This window comes from Prorops nasuta, unplaced genomic scaffold (genome assembly GCF_024137725.1).
Source record: "Prorops nasuta isolate Cenicafe-Biocafe unplaced genomic scaffold, Cenicafe_Pnas_1.2 PNAS00004, whole genome shotgun sequence".
NCBI classification, from domain to species: domain Eukaryota; kingdom Metazoa; phylum Arthropoda; class Insecta; order Hymenoptera; family Bethylidae; genus Prorops; species Prorops nasuta.
Window position 1 is genome coordinate 9,439,643 of NW_027116801.1, and position 22,071 is coordinate 9,461,713.

The 22,071-nt window shown below is 35.2% G+C and overlaps 1 protein-coding gene across 6 annotated transcripts in view; it reads left to right on the plus strand.

Moving 5' to 3' along the window:
- Positions 1-22,071, plus strand: part of LOC136772392 (galactosylgalactosylxylosylprotein 3-beta-glucuronosyltransferase P-like) — a 35,679-nt gene that overhangs the window by 8,021 nt on the left and 5,587 nt on the right. For 3 of the 6 annotated variants that reach the window (XR_010822448.1, XM_066725340.1, XM_066725344.1), the window contains exons 2-3: positions 12,749-12,980; positions 20,117-20,183. The gene's annotated coding sequence lies outside the window, so the exon portion shown is untranslated. Of the gene's footprint in view, positions 1-11,012; positions 11,441-12,748; positions 12,981-20,116; positions 20,184-22,071 lie in introns of those variants that run through there. The other 3 variants (XM_066725342.1, XM_066725341.1, XM_066725343.1) reach the window with 3 other exon arrangements.

The following is a 22,071-nucleotide window of genomic DNA, read 5'->3' on the forward strand; positions in this document are numbered from 1 at the left end:
TTCTAGAAGTATTTTTATAAAATAATTTATTACACTGTCGTAGGAAAAAGACTCGTGATATTAGGAATTTATTTGTAAAAAATAAAGTTTTATTGAATTTTAGTTGAAAAAATTGTATTACTTTGAATCGAGATGGGTATTTTTTGGGGGAAATAAAACGGAGGTGGCACGGATGCTGGTAGATTTATAGGTAGAGGTTTTAATTTATAGCGAGTGAACTATGGACTGCAGGAAAGTGATAAATATCAGTTCGTCACCAAGGTAGGTAGTGGTGGGGCAAAACGTAGACAGACACGGTGCAGCTCTTTCTCATCGATTTTATGAACACCCTTACCCTTCCTAAAGGTGAATATAGGTGGATGCCTGGGTAGGTTGGTTGGTGAATATTGTGTTGCCAGGGCCCCATGAGTCACACAAAGGTGTTTTAGCATATCACAAATAGGAATGGAGCGTGACCCGAGCTTTGATCGAGAAACTTTTTTTTAATCCTTTATCAGTATTATCTCATGAAATATTAATTATTTTTCAATTTCAAAAATACTCCCTAAAAATAAAATTTTCCTCGCCGACTTGTCTATTTATTTCACGTACAATAAAAATCGATCGTTACTTATCATTCTTTAGAAGAGTCGACGTATAGCTCGCTTGCATTTTTTTTCAATTCCCTTCAGCAGCTGCTTCATGAAATTCATCTCTTCATCCCTCGTGTAAAGGAAACTCCACAGAACCGCGAGATGTTCTTTGAGCATCGGAATGTGTCATGGATAATTCCAAATGGATAGCGGAGTATTATAAATAAATCGGGTGAAAGTATATATCTATTACGTGGAACATTTAAGTTATTAAAATTGTAATATTGTAACATTAAAGATATATGCCCGAGTCAAGTACAAAGGGATGAGATGCTACCAAGTTTTAGTTTGCATTACAAGTGAAATTGTTACAGTGGTTGGATTATTCCGGTGTGTATGAACTACCTTGTTATATGCCATTGTTCACCAGATGCAATGGGAGATTTTACTGCCTGGTGACCACTACAGGATTATACACACTCGGATCTCTAACTATGATATCACCCATGGCTATGTACATACGCAACAGCATTGTATAACTCGCCCTTCACCCCATTTCCGAAGATTCCATTTACACTCAATTCTAATCAAAATGGATAACCAATTTCACCAATTGGACGGCTCCTACGTGTACAATTCAAAAACAAATTACATTATACAATTGCATTACAATAGCTATAGAATTAAATGGTTGTTACTGTAAAAAATCTATTTCATTTTTACGATGAGAATTCTCGATAAAAGTTTGAAACTCCAATCGGGATAGAATCGAATCGCAATTGGCAAAAGTTTTATTTTGTTTTTATGGTGGGAATTCTCGTTTAGAAATTCAAGTTTATTAGATTGTTCCTTTTCTGTTCTTTTTCAAAGGAAGGTTAACGTGATTTAAGAGCATCGCTCATAGGTTGAAAAGGGAGCAGGAGGTAGAAAAGCAGAAGGGGTTGGTGGTGCAGAAATATAGAAGGGGGATCAATGCGTGAGTGTGCATGCGTATGTGGACTGGACGGAGTCATTGCGATGCGGTATATATACTATATATATATATATATATATATGCTATACTATAGGATTTCGTTGAGCAGTGGCTGAGTGCAGCAGCAGTAAAATCTCGTATCACCTCTCGTGAATCTCGTGTACCGTACTTTCTCGATATACACCATGCGTCTCTTTATTTCCGTTGACCGTTTCCACCCCCTGTCGTATCAATTTTCCACAACGAGATAAAGAAACTAGCTTACGAAACTGTTCTTTCAAAATTTACTGTAAAATTATCTGAAATAAATTCCACACAATATGGCACAGCAATTGCGATATAAGCTCGTTTTACCCTCCATAGTCACCATCATCAACCTTACGCAACTTTCGCCGAGAATATATAATTTCCCTCGTAATTTAACGATAAAGATTATTACTTTATTATTGTGATATTACAGAGACGAAATTCGAGTCATGCGTCATACTCCGAATTCCCTAATATTAAATCGCACAGAGCTTTGCGAGCTTCATATACGGGCTGCAGTACACAACTGCTAAGATTTCAGCTCCATTTCGAATTTACTGCAAGTATCTATTAATATTTTATGCTCGGTTATTCGCGTATCGCCAGCGTTTTTTTCTGATGCAGTTTTAAAATTCTTTTCCCAGGGTTTTACGTTGTATCATAAAAAATTGTAAAGCATGAATATCAATTTTTCACGGCCTCTAACAACTTTTCGTTTACGAGCGAGCCTTAAAAAAAACTTGCATTATTTTTCAATAAATAAATTGAGTAATTGTTGGGTGATAATTCGTACGTTAAGCGGTTCTAAAGATTTTTAAGCAGCGCAATCATTTCTTACTCGGCTAATAATTTAAACGTTTAGGAGAGTTAAATGTGGTTCGTTTGAAGATTTCTCGCGTGTGTTTGTAGCTTTTTATTGTACGTGTAGGTTCTTACACCTGCAAAAATGTGAAGACTTTAATGAGTGGCTTAATTTCATTGTAGTTACCGGTCCCTGAGGCTGCATTCATTTCAGCCGGAGCTGGTAACAACGAAATTTTAATTGGAAACCGCTTGACCCAGTGGCTTTTGTCACGAAAATAAAATGGGAAATGTGTGCCGATATATTTCAGTCCGACAATCCCACTCGTCGGACAATCCCACCTATTTCCAATTGCCTATTAAAAAAGTTTACAAATTTTTATTCGAAAATATGTAAATTCCTCTAATAGCGATCAAATAAATTTCTAAAGAGAAATAAAAGAATAAAATACTTTAACTTTACAATATTTTTGTGTTTTAATTTTGAGAATTTTTCAATGGCGATTTTAAAGCTCGGTAGATTATCTTGATACAACGTGGAGTTTGAACTCTGTAGGAGTTTTTTCTTTCGGTCGTGCGTCGTATTGTCGAGGATAGTGATACATAGCCGGAAAAGGATGGTTATACATGGGGAAACGACATAACATTATTCCTTATACGTGTGCATCTTGCAGCTTTGTTTCTTTCCCCTTTAAGAGCTTGGCTAGAGCGTGACGCTTTCAGACCAAAGTAGCTCTAACTGCTGCTCCAAACCGTTCGTTTAAGACCATACGACCGAGCTTTTTCCAAACAGAAGGTTTTCCACTAATTGCCAGTTTTACAACAATGCTCTTCTCCCCATTGAAAACTTTTCAAGTTAAAATTAATTTGAATTCTATTTTTACCTTGAAAAATTATCAAGTAAAATTTTCTATGCTTGATCAAAATGTTCACAAAGGATCTATTATTTATTTTCAAAGGGTAAGGGAATTAGGAGTTTTTCTGATTAAGAATACAAAGCGAATTCAAGTTTTATGGAGAGTAATTGGGGACTCGTATATCGAGACAATCTCTATCGTTGCGATCGTCTGCCTCGAATAAATATCATACCTCTTGAAAAACCTCTGACATCGAAGCTGAACTTTTTCTCCACTATTCGATATCGAAAAAATTCTCAAACTTCTCGGCTACCTTTCGTCAAAATAAACTAGAGAGCTTCGATCGATGCATGGAACTTCATCAATCTCACTCTAAATTCACCAAAACTTCGTTATCTTAAAGAATTAACAACTTTTGCATTTCAAATTTACCTCGTACCACAGTCGCTTCAAATTCCAATTAGATCCTCGTCGCTCGAAATTTTCGAATTTATACGGTAAAAAATTCGTGAATAAAGTGTGAAAAATAGACTACGAACGAGACGGAATATATTGGACGCGTCTAAGCAAACTGAAAATAAAAAGTCAAATATACGATTTCACATAACCTGTGGAATTGCAGGTTTTACATAATGATGCAAAAATATAATACGAAGGAATATATAACGCAATATAAAATAAAAAGGAGCCAGTGTTCTGGGAGAATTAATGCGGATCGATATGGTAAAAGTTGGAAGGCAGTATTAAAGATGCGTGAACGTCTGGGAGTAAAAAATTCTTTTTCCGGGGCTGACATTTTCCTTTAATAAGAGGAACGATGGAATGAGGGTATGGAACGTGGTGAAGTGGACAAGAGGGAAGCTGAAAGGAATGGTGAAAAGGACGAAGCAACGATGGAGCGGAGGACGTCGCGATCATTCACTGGCAACGGGAATGGAAGGCACACACAGTCACCGGTTCACACGAAACAAAACTTTAGCACCCTGCTGCTCCAATACTTTGCAGCCGCGCGAATTTTCAATGGAAGACTCTTGTACGACAATTCGCATTTGTAGAACCCTCCCCTAATGTATTTTAATGTCTCTCTTAATGATCCTCACTCCTTGCTTCCTCTTCCCGAACCAATGACTCCAAAACTTAACGAAAACTTTATTAAATTCAACCTTATTGAAAGCTTCACAATTTTGTTTTGTCATTCGAATTAAAATAGAAAAAAAAAGAGCTGAAAATAGAAGTAGTAATAATAAGAAATTTTTAATATTGAGGTAATATTGAAAAATATCCTCTTGGACTTATTTTCAATTTCGCTGATATACTGGTCTAACGGTGATGGAAGAAGAAAATCTTGGAGACGAAGGAAAAAATGTCCTGCAATGTTTGTCCACCGCTTTTATCGACCGGTGAGCTCCAAACCCTGAGATTTTTCAGTTCCAGAAATCTCTCAAGTGGCTCATGGTTATTTTTTATCTTATATTACAAACCAGAGATAGAGGTTATGGATTAAAATTTATAAAATAGTGTAGATATTTTTCTAAAAATGAATCAATCCTCTTGCGACGGGACTGAATATTTCTTTGAGACGCTTGAAAATGAGCAATTTGAAAGGATTTTACCAAGTAGTATTTTATCTCCAAAAGACAAATGTCTTAATTCTCCGGCTCAGACTTTTCCGTGATAAGAGATAAGAGTGCATATCTGTCGTCATAATACAATCATATTTTAAGCTTGGCATTGGAGATGAGTTTTTTCCAAGGATTTTCTGGAAGATTCTAGGCCAGTGTAAGCTTGCTGTCAAGTTGTCTGGCTAATTAAACGCTCTGTACGTTGACTTGTTGTTAGTTGTGGTGTACCCGTGGCTTACCCATTAAACTGCTTAAAGCGCGATCCACGGTCCAGCGCTTCCGAAAACTGCATAATTACGAACGTTTTCAGCCCCCACTGCAGCTACCCAACCTTCCTTACACGCGACTTTATCTTCTTACATTTTATTCGTTGCACACCGCTTTGACCTAAAAATTGAGAAATTTCCATCGCGATGCCTTTCCTCGGCAACGTCCCATTTTTCTATCCTTTTGTCGAAGCCATAACTTAATTATTCTCTGGATAAGGAGCTTTTTCATGTTCGGACTAACTGAATTTTTTTCCAAGACGAACCTTTAAAGTTTTTATCTTTAATGATTAATATCTGTCTCGTTACTGTCACGTTGAAGAAGTCCAAAGAGAAATTATTGAAAGTCGTTTTTTCCATATTGGATCTTACGCGAGAAAATATCAAATTTCAGAGATTTTTTCTAGTGACTTATACTTCTGAAAAGATGTGAAAACGTAAAGGGGAGAATGAAACGGCTGGGGAAAGTAGAGTCTAGTTTGGAGAAAGCCAAATCTTTGTTCGGTGGTCGTTTAGGTTTGTGAAAGATTAATAAGGAGTTTCTAGGTGGAGTGAAGAGTCCTTGCGGGTAGCCACTAGCCAGTCTGAAAATGGCATCGCGTGTCAAATGGGAGCACGTACGTCCCTGGAGGTTGAGAATCGATACTCCAGTAAGTTCGGACTTTCTTCGAAATAACCTCCGCACGCGAATGTCAAATCATGTGTTTCATCTAATAATAAATGATTCGACTATTCGTCCCGATAGAAGGCAACTTGGAGCATGGATACTGATCCACCCACAATCACCCTGCCATCAACTATTAAAATCCATAAATCTACCTTTAAATCTCCCCTTTAATCTTGGATTATTGATTTTACGAATCAGCGTTTAATCGAGCAATCCCTCAAATCCTATGGATTAATAACAGTCACCTTTGAATTTATTCGCGTGAAAATGATTTTCTGCCATTTGCAAATCAACTTGATTTTTATTCATAGCTTTTCCGAGATATCAATTCAATTTCTTGTTACCACCACTGTGGATTTAATTAAAAATCTCCTCTGTCAACAATTTACACAGTATTTTATTTCAATTTAGCATTGGAGTGAAAGAAGTTAGTTATTTCGAGAAGAATATATTAGTACAGGTTTTTAAAAAAATATATATATATATATTCTTCGAGTCACTGTGTCGAGTGTAATGTAAGTATTTGCCAGGTGTGTACATCGATCATTAGACTCGAGCCAAAATCAACAGTCGTTCAATCAGAACTTTGAGACCACGCAACTCTCCACCTAGCTATTTTATCTTAATACATCATTGAGTATGGTATAAAATAATATTTTCAACAATTATTGATAGGATTTTAAGTTGGCTAACGACAAGTAGAATGGATGGCATACAATGATCTTATTAGACGATCCTTAAACGACAAAAATGTTATACCGGTCTTCGTAAACTTTAGCTGCTCAAATCCGAGGCAAAGATTTGCTCATTAATTAATCAAATAAATCAGGTAATTGCCAATTCAATTACTGGTGTTCACTTACCGGATGCAATCATTGGGCCGCATCGCGTGTTTTAGCTTTTATTCTGGCTTGATCAATATTCCGCAATCAAACACTGGACTGATAGAGGCATTTTGGATAGGACGGAAAACCCGATTAAATCTTAAAACATCTGATTCTCGGTTGCGTAACATATGTACCTATATCGACATGTTAACATAATTTATTGTTGCTGGATTAATTTTTAAGTAGAACAATTGATTAACTGACAACGGAAACTGTTGGAAGAGTAAAAATAAATTGTTGTATGTGAAACGGTTTTAATTGCATTTCCGTAATTGCTCTCCAACCATGGTCCTTCGAAGCAGCTAATTCTCCCATTTGTTCGTTCACTCGTGTATCCATTGTACTATTTGATTACTCATTGATTTATTCTGCCGGCTATTCATTAATCATTCAATTACAGCTGGATGAGCCCCAGTGATATATTTGTGTTTTTTGTGAATTTATTGATTAAATAAAACTCGTTGATCGGATTTATCAAGGGTAATCAATTATCGATCAAGCTGCTAATATCGTATAAAAAATAAAAATGGAGTACAATGCATCGGGGGATGAGAAACGGTGAATTTAATGGGAGAATTTATTAAGAATTGAGAAAAATCAAGGAAATCGGCCATGGGATTTATCGACCGGTGTGCTAGGTCGAATAATCTCATTTATTTTCGGTTCGGGTGGAATAGAGCTATTATTCGAAGATAGTTACAAGGATAAAAAGTGTTTTTACAAGGATAACGATGAAATATAAGTGTGCAAAAAGCAGAATATTTTTTTCCATGATAGTAACGAGTTATTGCAGACAAAGTAGAATTTTCCATTAAAAGTGATCAATTATTAATATGGGCAGACTGAACAACTGTTTTACGCTCTCCTATAATGAAAAGCTATAGTTGATCGTCCGATTGTTTCTTATTACTCCAAAGTCACGTTTGTAGTTGTGGAGAAATTCAAGTTTAGTTCGCGCAAGTCGCTTTAAAGAAGTAAAAGCTCCATTCGCTTTAAGATGAAAAGATTCGTGGAGAAAAGTGGAGCTCCGGACGTTAAAAATAAAATTTTAGATAAATATTATTGCAGGATAGTTTCTCACACAATTTAGACGCAAATTTAGACAGGTAGTGTAGATAAAAAAGAAAGTGCTTCTTGGCTTTATCATACATGACTATATTGACACTTTAAAGAAATATGGATTTTTTATGAAAAAAGCCTTAGCAAATCGTCTATCAGATAGACGTGGTCTAATTTGCAGATAAAGAATGCAGGCAATAAAGTTTTTACTGACTTTTTATACAAATGCTTCAGATAAGCAGTCATTTAGATAAAATCTGGAAGTAGACATTTCTTGTGAATATTAATAACAAACGAAAAACTGTAATTGTTCGAATATAGTATTAATGTTGTTTTATATTATTGTAGTTTTTTTAAGAATGACCGACAATGGAAACAGACATATTCTTCAATCTCAACATTTCAAAGCTTTCACCATACTATTTATCATATTTTTAACAAAACTTTCAAATCTAAAAAATTTTCCTTTCGTTTGCTTTAAAATTTTCATTTTCCATATCTACACCTTTATATTCCTACACAAGCCAATTATTTTATCATATTATTTCATTTTTAAATTTATAGAATTTAATTGGATCATTTTCATCGCACCATTCACCCGAACGTATACGGAAAATAATAACTTTTATAACGAGTTATCAATTCATAATGTCGTTTCACAGGTAAATCGAAGACAATTTTTCTTATCGGAGAATTTATTTTATCGACGCACATTTTTTTTTTTCAACTGAAACTGCAGCCACTCTTTATGGGTCGACTATCTCTTGGAACCACCTAGACTGGTCTTGAAATATAGGCGAAATGAATTTCGCGTAATCGGCTTTACCGAACGAGATTAGTCCAACGATAAAATTTGTCATCGCGTGTTAACTTTGCATCTTAATCGAAAAGCATATTAAGCAAGTTCGTTCGCCCATGTTTGTGCCGCCAAGTGCTCCGTAGAACGAATTTTCTGAAAAATACTTCTACAGGAGTACTGACCAAACATTATAAGTCGATTTTATATTCCACACCGTATAATTTTGCTGGCAATAATTCGCCATCATGAATAAAAACTCTACGCGATTTTTTGAGACCTAATCTCGCTCCTCCCTCTTTCTTTTTCATTATTTGTATAGCAAAGTTGTTTAGCAATTACGATACGTATCGATTCTCGAGTGTGTATTGTTTCATCGATAAATAATGATTTCTTTGCCAAGGAATTTACGGATTTCGATGAAAACGCGTAACAACTGTGCTTTTGATGGAAGAATGGATAAAACACAGCAAGTAGAAAGCACTTTGTCTAGAATTACTACACAGACCATCGCGTGTTGGTTGTTTTAAAAATGAGTGAAAAAAATAGGTCGGCTCGAAAGTTGTCCAAGAACGATAAATACGTCCAGGTGAGTAAAACCGAGCAAATTTATGTCACCTTTCCTGCTTTACGACCGATCCTCCGGGGTTGAAACCTCGACTAGATCAGCCCTGCAAAGACAGAATTTACTGTCTCCGATAATCTTCTGTGTATACTATTTTTCTCACAAGAATTCAAGCATTTTCCACTTACAAATTGCTCTTCATGAAAATGTCTGAATTTTTACTCTTTTATTATTACTTTAATTAGAGGAGTTAATTAGAAAATATTTGTTTCTCGTTTCGAGTATATATGGTATTTGCGAGTAGCAAAACCTTCTAATGAGATCATATGAATTTTTAAACGAGAAACGATTTTGTTATGAGGAAACAGGTTGCTACAATTTATTCATACACGATAAATAGATAAATAGCTCGCTGTTCCATCTAATCTTATCTGTGAATCGTACAGAAAAAATAGAAAAATTGCGAACGAAAGTATATATAGATTCTGGTTCCAAGGATATTTTAGATTTATTTTTAAAATGTTGCGAATGACAAAAATTATTTTATTGTTCGTTGAGCTAATGGTTGGAATACGAACAAATAATCTGAGAATGGTAAATCGTTTGCACTTTGGTCCAAGTATGAGAATCTTTCTATATTTTCTAGGAATTTAATTCCTATACAGCAAAGAGCGAGGCAATGTAGAAGGGAAGAAGCGATAGGACGACATATTTTAAGAAAGGCACAAATTTATTATTCTTGGTAAAGAAAAATCGCTTTTTTTAAAGTCTGATAAAGCACTCTTAAGACAAATGATGGACTTTTTCACACGTGACTCAACGCCAAACGGTCCACCTCCACTTCTTTACATGTAAACGCAGCACGTGTACACAAAACACGACTATTTATAACTGTTTTACATACCACAAAAAGATCTTTAAAATAAACATGTAATAAACTGGTAAGAATTTTAGCTTACTTACCAAAAACCCACGGTAAGCTATACTGACAAAGTTATAACTTGTTCAATAACAACAATAATAAGAAAATAGAATTACGCAGAAAAATATTACCTGACAAAAACCATAAATAGAGTAAATGTTATCAGCTATACTTATCAAGGATAAACTATTTAGCGCAATTTACAAGGCAATTATTTATATATGAGATTATTCCTCCGCAAGTTTGATGGATTGCTTTTTTACGTAATGGTTTCTTGACTCTCGCGCCACACATGCCAAGGCACACGTGCTCCTGGAAAATGCTAAATTGAACATATAATATATAATACATAACACGATAGTAAAATTTCCTGGTAAAACGATCCCAATCGATCAATGAGCTACGATTCAATCATTTTCACCGCGGCTCTTTTGACAAACCTAATCATTTTGGATAACGCGTTACTCCATTCATAAATACTATTGCAGAGCTAGTGAATTCCGAGCTGAATAACTCAGTGTTAAAAATTTCATTGGCGTCGTCGGTCATAATGCGTGAGCTGAGATTTAAAAATGGAGTTTAAAAGCCTGAAGGAGAGAGAGAGAGAGAGAGAGAGAGAGAGAGAATTTTCCAGCCACATGATAGATCCTTCCACGTGACTCGACTCGAGGTTGATTGGGAGTTTTGCGTGCACATGCACTTGCATTTAGGGAGAGAGATGGAGATAAAATGCGAAAAAGAGTATATAGTACGGTAAGGGGGAAAGTTGGTGGTTGGGGAGGGGGTGAGAGGGGATCGAGAAGAGAGGGGCTGCTGCGCCAGGTTGAACTTATCCGGGAAGCGTCGCAGCGCGGTGCGGCACGCTTTTTCCGCTGTGGACGCGCAGAAGGGGCTGCTTGGTTTGGAGGGGGATGAAGGGAGGGGAGAGTTGCATCGTTGCGGAAAAGGAGGGGCGGCCACTACTAGCCAGCCAGATACTTTGCAGGAGGAGCTCGCCAAGCCAGAAACAGTTGATGTGACGAACGGACCACGATCCGTTATAATTTCCCCACTCGCTTTTCCGCATTTTCCTCGCATTCGTGATACACCAAAGGCGCTTCTCCTCCTTTCTATACCTCGCGATCCGATCCTCTTACGACTCGATATCCCCAATTCGCTCAAATTTCAACGCGATTTGCCCGTTCAATGCTAAAGAACCCTCGATCCTGTGCGGAAGAATCGTGAATGCAGCAACTTTTGTGACGAGGACAACGCGATGTGGTCACGTGTCTCGAACAGTTTTCTTTATAGTTTTCCGGTGAAATAACAGTGAACGTGAATTTGGGAAACTCTAAAATGACCTGCGATGTGTATTCATTTTGTTCGAGCGATACTACTGGTTTTTTTATTCAATGACTGATCGCAAGTGCTTCATCGTTCAAGGCGAGTGAGTTTTTGACCGAAACGGCTCGGTTTCTCCTTTTCCCGCCTAAAGTATCGCACGCCGGTCAATTTAGCGCGCAAACGTTTTGTACAGGCGTACACTAAAGCGATATTTGTGTATTTTTCTTATAAAGTACTTTTATCGGAGAGCCTTCAAATTATTTCGCTCATATATAACGGCTTAGCAAATATATAGTATAGTAGTGTAATCAATAAAAGAAGAATCGGAATATCTGCAGTGAAAAATTCAACAATTCAATAATATTCCACCTTTAACCAATTATTTAACTAACATTATACGTATCGACAGAAATCTTTTTGTCATTTCTTTTCACGTCCCTTCAATAATTTATAACCGTTATCATGTTAAATCTGACAAAGAATTTTTTGACGAATTTCACATTTATTGGATTAAATAACTGTTCATATATATCTGCTGGAAAAGTATAGATTTTCTTTTTAGTCAAATTATATTAATTAAGAAAATTAAGCAGTTTCAAAAGTAACATTTCACATGTTATCTTTTGTGCGATCGAACGATGCAGGGGTTGGGGTGGATTTAAGGAGAAGAGGGATAGAGGGGAAAATAAGTTTTAGCTATTTCATTCATGCCTATGAGAGTAACACTGATACTGAAACGAGTTTTTTATTTCGACCAAGCGAACCGAGCCACTATTATATTTTAATTTTACCAGTATAATAAATTGAGTCATTCGCGAAGCTTGACTTTACGAGTCATTATAATTACTACAGATTTATAATCAAATAAACTGTACAGCGAGCTCTTTCATTTGAATACGACGTAAAACGTTTTAAAACTTTTATTATATTGCCAAATCCAAACGCTTTGGGATATTAAAAATTTTCTTCAATTTCCTGTCACGATTAACCTCTAAGCTTCCGGCGATTTTTCTCTAAAATATAGGTTTTTATTTGAGGGAAACTTTAATATTCTAATAACTGGTTGGTCAGGTACTATCCTGATATATTTTTCTAAAGTCTAAAAGGGGCTTTGTCTACAGCTCAGAGGTTAAACAGTATTGCATAAAATAATTTTTATCTAATCAGTATCAGCCTTTACAAATATGTTGGCTGCGAAAATTGCTAGTTTTATTTTAAACATTTCCTTATAGATTGTAGATATATATATATATATATATATATATTTCATGTAAACTTGTCGAAGAGAAAAGGCTATAAAATATATATATATATATATATATATATATATATATATGAAAAAGATTAGAAATTGATGGAAATTATTGGTTGAAGCTTCTGTTAAATTTCGTGTAAATTTGATTATTCGCAGGATCGCGAGGAAGGAGAAAGTCGTAAAGAGCATTGTAGTCCGAGAAATATAAAGGTGTCTCTACTGGATTACGCGAGTATGACTCGCAGCATCCAGTGAACGAGCGAATTCGTTTTGCACCACCCGTCCTATCGCGAATCATGCACGTGTACGTTTAATGGGGCGAGCACAAACGAAGCATGACAATCGTCCTGCTGCGTGACTCGAAAGCGAACCAGCCCAACGCTATTAGGTAAGTCGTAATTTTTAATTGCCACCAAATTTCCCTGCCAATCAAGTTTCCCAATAGAAACAATTGAATTATACGATCAAATTAATCGACCACTAATTATATTATCGATCGCGACGGTCGATGGAGAGCAATATAACGAATATACATTAGTATATAATTGTAGCATTTACGTGTGCAGTTGTGGTGAATATTATTGCACAGCTGAAACTCAGATTTTAATAATTTTACGTTCCTCGCTGCGATAGCCAGTTCGGATTTTCAGATTTTTGGTTAATTATTAATTAATCTATTGGATAATTTCCTAGTGGATAAGCTAATTGTTTAATGTTGTTTATTCGATAATCAATTCTGTTTCGTGACCAATTCGCCTCTCCTTAATCAGGATTGGTCGATCATCGAATTCTCCCCCGACTACCCCTTTAACCACACTTTTGTCCCTCGAGTGATTTAATTATGCAATGGACGCGTCACATCGTGTTAGCTCAACTGGATTTATCGACAAGTATGTAGTTCGAGAAGCCACTGTGCTTTATGTTCAGTCGTTTTTATTTCGATACAATTATAGCTACACTTATCAGAAGCATACGTGGTCATATTTGTCGACCTGTTAAATTTTTGTTCCATTTAGTTCTTTATTATTTATAGATTATAGTAACCACTCCATTGAATATTGATGAATTAAATTTGGAGCTTGGTAAATTTGGTGAAAAACTCCAAAGTTACAAATTACTGAAAGGAAATGCCAACCCTGAAAAGACTGTCCGAAATAATTCAATTTTGCGAGAATGTCTAAAATTGTGGAATAAAAGGAACGAAAGAAAAACGATGGAAATAAATAGAAAGGAGTAACATAAAACTGTTGAGCTGGGAAAATTCATGGCTTTGTGGATCGTCATTTCTGTCACAATAAAAACTTTGTATGGATTGGATGTGTTCGAAATGTCGCGCTGGAAAATTTTATTCCACGCACGTTGGAAAACCGGTTACCAGTGGAATGACAACAAATGTTTCCTTTTTAGCACACGAGGCGTTACAAATAAACTTTTCAGCCCCATTGTAATAATCTCCGTCACAATTGAAAATAGAGATATAAGTAAAAGGGATATATTTCAATTGTATTGGGTTTTTTCTAAGATTTATATTTGTTTCGAAAAATTTGCACCTGTATTTATTCCCGGTAATCCTTATGAAATTTTTACGTTAAGAGGCAGTTTCCGGAGGAGTACGCTTTTGCATAGGAACGAGCCTCATCTTACAAAATGTGAAGTATACTTTCTAAAAGCATCCACGCGCCTCTCCCTACCCCCTTTCCAAGCGGTTTCTCTCGATATAGTTTCAGGAAGAGATAAAAATGTCTCAGGCATCTTTTTGCCAAAGCATCAAATTCGTAACAACACGTGCATCCGTTTCTCAAACTTTTCTACCTATACCAAACTTTATTTTACCTGTCTTCTCAGCGAGTCGCATTTCTGCAGTATGCTCAAACACAGAGAAATCATCTTTCAATCACATATACGTACAAACATATGCTATTTTTATTATTTCTGCAAGATCGAACGTTAAAACATAACGATGGTTTTATCAATTTAAATTTAACTCAATGGATATGAAATCAAGAGGGAGAAATGCTCGCTTCTCTCGAAGCGTGAATTTCCATTGGAAATGTAGAATATGCTCGCAACAGGCCACCACTGCAAGAATATAAACTGTAAGCTGCTCGACACGAGTTTTCAAGAAATTCGCCACCTCTTTAATGCAAATCTTCCAACTTTTATTCCTGCCACCCTGTGTCGACATTTTCCTTCCTCGTGCAGCTTTTCGACAAAACAAAAAAATGTACCAACCCCAGGATCTATATTTCACCTTTCGTTACCTTTTCTCGCAAATTATAACTCGTTACGAATTTTCATTTCTCAGTTTAATTAACGAAACAACGGAATTTCGAGAAAAAAAACTCTTTTCTTTTTTATTAAAAAAATATTGCACATAATTAAACCTTCTCGAGCACATACTACGAAATTAATTCTCATACTTTGGTATAAATTTTTATTATATAGCTCGGAAAGTAATTTGTCTTTTGGCCTCCACTATTCGGATTGGATTCATAGCGTGCTTTACGAATTCCCAAGAGGAGGAAATTCCAAAGAACATTAAGGGGTGCGTATAGCAGCTGTTCCGCAGCGTTTACTCGAATAACGCATGCGTTGCAAGAATCAGAGCCAAGGAATCCTCTTTTTTTCATTGAGGAATACTGGTAGTTGTATTGCAATTTTTTCATCCTTCTACTTTTTTCATGGAATAATAAATTGTATAGTGTTACCGAAACAATTTTTTGGTTTTTATATTATATTGTATACTATATATGCAGAGTGCTGCGAAAGTATTTTAGAGAGTTTTTCTGATTGGGGGTTGGTTTGAGAGATCTGTTAGGAGGAGAATTGGGAGCATATAGGTGTGATATGCAGGACACGATGGTCTCATAAATATGAGATTGGATGAAGATGAGTGAGGGAGTGGGAGGGGCGGGGGTGGGATACTCAGAGAAATCGCATGACACGTGTGACCACCATACGTGAAACCGCATGTTTTGCCGTCCTTGCGGCTAACGTCCTTGCGGCTTGCGGTGGTGACACAGTTAAACAGTGGCACTCACACGCCTGCTACCCTCCACGTCTGCATTTCTCCTAGGACTCCATTCCACCCCTTTGCTTTCATTTATACCATCGAATAAACCAAATCCTCTCGAAATCCTCCAAATTTCCGAAACTCCTCCAATATCCTGAAATCCATACCATCTCGTTTAATTACACTCTTATATTCAATGTGGTAAAGATTCCTTTTGCACCAAATACTTTGGTCAATGGTCCGAAAGAGAAAATGAAACGCTAAATAAACACAGGCTTTAGAGACTTTTAAATTCATGAATTTTTGGAGCACACACACAATTTATTGTTTTCATTTTATAATACGCTGTACACAGAGAGCGGATTTTGCAATTTTTCTGGCGTTATCATTCTAAAAACTTTATTTTCCTATGCGAAAACGCATTCGTTTATCTTGAGATAATCCTCACAAGTATTCAGAGGAAGTACCACGGGACCGAGAGATATTTATGAACTTTAAAGATAAAGTATCGAGTCAACGACCTTTCTGACTGAATATATGACAAATGGCAAGTGTTATTCACTCGTGAATTTATCGATTGCTGTAGGGATTCACGTTATTTTCTTGTACAAATTTTACTTCAGCTGTAATACGTTTAAATATTGTTTCTTTGATATTGATCGAATTCTTTATTATTACTTTAATCTTACAACAGTGAGGAATAATCGTCGTTATTGCGTTGTGTGTGTTGATGAATCAATCATTGGTTCAATTATAAAAGGAATCAGATTTGCAAATTAAATTCACAAATAATACGTGATTTGAGACTTTCATATTCTATTGAAAACTTTTTAATAAATTTCTTTTGATGTAAAAATATTGGATTTATGACATTCTATTGTAATTCTTTGTAAATTGGGAAATCGTGTCAAGTATCGATTCAGTATTTTTTAAAAATAATTGCAAATTCGTTGGCAATAATACATTCCAAGACCAGGAACAATTCGCTTCTCATCATAATGCTTGGCAAGCCTGGAAGGGAATTTATCGAAAATCAAGACCCGTACGTTTCCATTCGAAAGGCTGAATTCTCTTGAAGATTCAAATTGTCAAAATAGTTCAATGAAATAAAGGGCGCAAATATTTGAGAATCTACATCTAATCAGAATATTTTTTCAACGTTCTGTAGAATACTTTATGGTAAATTAATTATTTTTGTGTTGACGATGCAGAATTGATAGTGGAAAAGGAAAATAAATAGAAAAAGGTTATACGAATATTTTATTAATTTAATTAGTCAATTAAATTTTCCTCGGTGGGAAAATTGGGGGACTACCCAGGGAAAAGCAATTTTCCGCTGAAAACTTGATTTACATGGCCTCGTACCGGTGCAATCCCGAAAATACTGCTTTAATTATTTTCATCTATATCGTGGTTTGGTTTTCCCGCGATGTGCATATATCGTGAATTCCTCATGGGCTTTCTGCATATTAAACTAATCAGGCCAAAGATTAGGTGATTTAGGTGGTCGTAAAACGTTGTTCGAGCCTCTATTGAAGAATCTAGTAAAGATAACAAATAATTTATTTTCTAAAACTTTATGCAAACGCTCGATATTTCTATTTTTAGTGAAAAATAAGTTAAAATTTACACGATTCATTCGAAACCTTTTCTATTTTCTTAATTTAATTTAATTTGACCCTATTATCCTTTGAAGGTAATTTATCTTTATTTAATTATTTAATATTTACACAAACTTATTTATTTCAATCTGTACTCTCTAAAATCTGCTTTAGTGTATTAGCAAACAAACATTATGGTGTTTTCTCGATGTCTATGGAATTTAATTAATTAATTTTGATAGAAGTTTTGGGGAGACATATGGCATGGGATAATTATTATGGTTGTATGGCTATTATAAACGATCGTTGCTAAACATGGTTGAAAATTTATAATTAGACAACCGCGAAATTTGGTTTGCCGATGAAATTGAGTTTCGTGAATTGATTTATCAGCAGTTTCGTATAGCGCATTAGATGTTTGACAACTATTATTGAACAGCATCAGCCAAATAAATTGGCCGTTTCATATTAATGTTTAATCATTACAATTTTTTTGAACTAATTAAAGTTTTATCAATGACACGATCATTTAAAAGATTAAAATTATATTTACCATTGATTCTACTTATAGATTTTAAACACTACAGGAAAATAGTAAAGCGTTTCTCCTCTTTCACTCGGATAAAAACAAATGCGTTAGTTGACTTATTAGCATAAATAGATAACGAGAAACTCCTTATCTGTGTTCGGATTTTTCGCATTTAAGGTGATTCTCGGTTGTCACGCTTTAATACAATTTACGATAAACCCCAAAATTAAAATGGAAAATAAGATCTTGCTACAATAGGTCTTTAATATGTATTTAAAATGTTAAGTTTATTTAGTAGCTGTAAGGATTTTTTATCACTTAAAATTCACATTTTATTTAAAGAGAAAAAGATTGAAAGAGATTTTCTTGATTGCTTTTTATAAGAAAATACGAAGTTTTGGAGCAACAAACCAAAGAAAATTTCAGTGAATGGATAGAGCTAGGATGAAGTTTCATTTTCCGTACGAAAAAAGAGAAGAAAGAAAAGATTCTGATAACGTTTAGCTCGGAGGTATGAAAGCTGTCTACTTTATATAATTATCTTATCCTTCTAAATTGAATTAGCGCTTACCACGTCAAGTGCAATAATTGAGTTCACCTTCTGGCAAAATTAATGCAGCAATTAACTCGACTGCTAAGAAATTTCCTTAGATGAAATATATATTTTTGCAAGTTTTTAGTCGAAATCATATATTTACAGTAAAACGAATAAAATCAAATGAAATCAAATGAATTCTATTTAAATTAAACGAGCGAAAGAGATGCAGTTCTATGAGAAAGGTTGGCACAAAATTCGTATGGTAGTTTTTATTTGGGTAGCTTTAAATTAATGTTGATTGTGCAGGAAAAGAGAATGAAATAATAATTGCTCGGTGAACCGAAATACGAAAACTTTTACAGACTTGCATGGAACTGTACATAGAAATTTTTTCTAGAGAGTATATGAGGGTAATTGGGAACTCGTGTTATCAGTTTTATCATACTCAGCAGCAATTCGGATTGGGTATTTTTGGATAAAGCATCACTGGAAACTACGTAGCTGTCGATCTTCGAGTCGACTCGTACATGCGTTTAGCTTGACAAAGAACCGGAAGAACATCCGTCAGGGACAGGCACAAGCCACGATAAGTCCTACCGAAAACTGCTGTTGCCTTTTAACGAGTCAGATAAGCTCGCGCTTGACTACACAGGAACGTAATCACCACGAACAGCCTTGTGTATACACCACAAGATTTTTTCCATCGCGACCATTCTGAAAATTCTTAAAAAACCACAAAATTTCTATTTAAAGTTTTATCGAAGATATGTGCTTAGAAATTTCTTTTAATTAACGTAATTGTTTAATTAAGCAATGTTTACTCTCAAGCTCCATTTATATTTTATAATACGTTAAATAATTTACAATTTTCGTCTTGATAATGCGAGGCATAAAAATGGATATTTTTGATAAAGCGGAGAAAATAGTGGTAAATGAGGAGAATCCAATAAAAGGAGTGAAAAATTGCTGAAGTTTTTAGTAGCTGGAATGATTTTCCTTGAATGTATGTAGATGAAAGTTTAGCACGCTATGCCATTCGACGCAGCCGGTTCGCACGTGCATAGAAATTGCATTGTGAAAGTGCGATGGTGTATGGAGATTCCAATGCTTCGTATACCCGGAGTCATCCCCTGTAAGATCTCCTTGAGTAAATTAACTATTTCACCCTTCTGCGATTGACTCCTACCATCTATCATAAATTCCATTCTAACACGCCTACAACGGATCTGCTCTCTCTTATGCAAGAATAACTTTTATTCGCCCCTCCATTTTATCATTCTCCAAAATATTTATTATTAAATCTAGTGAATATTGTAAATAATACTTGTAAAATTTTTCCAGTGTAATATATCGTCGTTAATATCGTCTCTGTTTTGATTTTATTTGCACCGAAATCTTTCTTTTTCTCCATTTCTATTTGCCGAGTAAGGCCAACTTTGATAATCTTGCAGCTCTCACCCTACACTGTCCGAAAAATAGAGGGAGGAAACTGGAAGTTCAATTACAGTCTCTTTGGAGAGTAGAAACTTTAAATTCAATATAAAAGCAAGAGGGAAACACTTTCACAGATGTAACTCACAGTACGAAATAACTTTAATGAGACTGACTGGCCTCTCTCTCAGATCTTTGTACATCTTTCTTATTATGTTCTCCATTGTTGTGGCACTATTCAGCCACTTTCTCAATATATATATATATATATATATATACCACTACTATTTTATGTTAATGATAAAACACGGTATAATGGAGCATTATTACGACACGATTGTCGTACTTTATTTACTTGATTTATTGGTATTGTTTAATTAATTTATGTATTAACACGACTTGTTTGTTTCAGGACAATCAACAAGGTTTCCACAAGGGGAAACAGGGACATCAAGGGAGCTACCGTATGTAGCATTCGGGTAAGTTTTCAACAAAATTATGCTATTTAATACTTGGTTAAACTGACCCAAGTTTTACAGCAAAGTTTGGTAATAGTTTGACGAAGCTAAAGCAATTACTTTTTTTTTGTAAAGCCGCGTCTAGGCAAATTTGAATGAGTTCGTCAAGTTATTGTTCTTTTATAACAAGAAATTATCTAGTAGCCTGACTAAATGAAACTTTTAATAGAATTTCTGACTCGTTTGCTTCGCGTTAAACTTTAAAGGGTTGGTCGGCCCAGCTGGAACTATGAATATCTCGATTCTGCCAAGTTTGCTCTTAATTTTAATAGCCTCAATGCACAAATTTGAACTTTCCGGAAACGTATGAGAATTAAAGTAAATAATGATTAACGAATTTTCCGCTGAAATCCCGAATTCTCCTCTATTCTGATAAATGTTATTGGCGAATTAGGTATAGTTTTCAGTGAATTCTCCATTATTTCTATATGTAGCATGATTCGTTAGAGGTATTTGGTAAATAATTGACTTAATTACTAATAAAAAACTGCGACCATGATGCTGCAATTTAAACCTATATATATTAAAGTAAAATAACTTATTATAGTGATTTACGTTGCAAAGGGACAATAACGCGTAGCACGAAGTGTAAACAGCCACGCACATTGAAAAAAATCCACTATCTTCAGATTCTTAATAGAAAACGAGGCAATGTTAATATTGAAACTTGATCAAGGATTAAGCCCGAATCCTCCAACGGCTTAAAAGCTTAAACGAGTTTTTGGCATCTTTATCGAATTCTGATTCGCTTTGTTTCATCGTTCATCTTGAATTTTGTCGATAAATTTCAATTCTTTGTACATCAGAATAAAAATTATCGTGATAACAGCAGTGTTTAGTATATATATAAGTACTGTACCGAGAAAAGAGCAGAAAAATTATTTAACTTGCTATTTCGAGTTGAACAAAAAATTTGAAACACTAACAAATATTTATCTTCTGTATCAATCCTTCCACACGTATCGCGTTGGAACATTTTAAAGTCCCTAGATCGAATCTTAGGCCTTTTCAAGGGTTTCGTAAAGTATTTTAAATTTTGCCAGTTTATAGTGATTTTTTATTATATCCGTAAATCACTTTCATTATAAAACCAAAGCACTCATTATCTACAAACTGTGCAGACTTACGACTCTCGGAAACTGATTCTTTTTTAATGCTCTTGTTTATATTAGACTGCTCGATAATAATTTTGCAACAATATCTTACACTCTTATAATTTTCAAAAGATACATCAATTTGCATGACGCGTTGCGTAAAGTTTTTTTTCTTTCAAGAGAAATAAAAGAGTAACGTTCATATGCCGGAAAGTTAAAATCCATTAACAGAGAAATAGAAAATTCGAGATGTTCCCTTGATTTGGTTAATTAAATTGAAGTGTATCGCGAAATGAAGTAATAATTTTTCAGAATGGACATTTCGAAGAGAGTTGGAAAGAGCAAAAACTCGCATTGCACTATTTGCTGGACGAGATGTTTACGTTGATCGAGTTTCCGGTTGCATTTACGAGTGGCCGTATCTCCCACGCGTGACGAAATTCAGGAATTCCGATGGTGAAAACTCATTTTCTTTCCAGCACTATTCCACCGTGTAGGAGAGTTACGATCTTCTTCATTCCCCAGCAGCCGCGCAACCCGGTGTAATCCCTCCAAGATCCATTTCTATCCGCGCGGGTCAAAGAATTCCGAAAGTCTGTAAATATTCATCTCGACCGGAAATCAATATTTTCATTCAGAATGCACGCTTGACTTTCTTTCAATCGCGATGTCATGGACAAAGAAAAGCTGTCTTCTCCCGTATTATCCATAGCTATAACTTTCCATTTTTTCTCAAGGAAGATCTTTATTAAAGT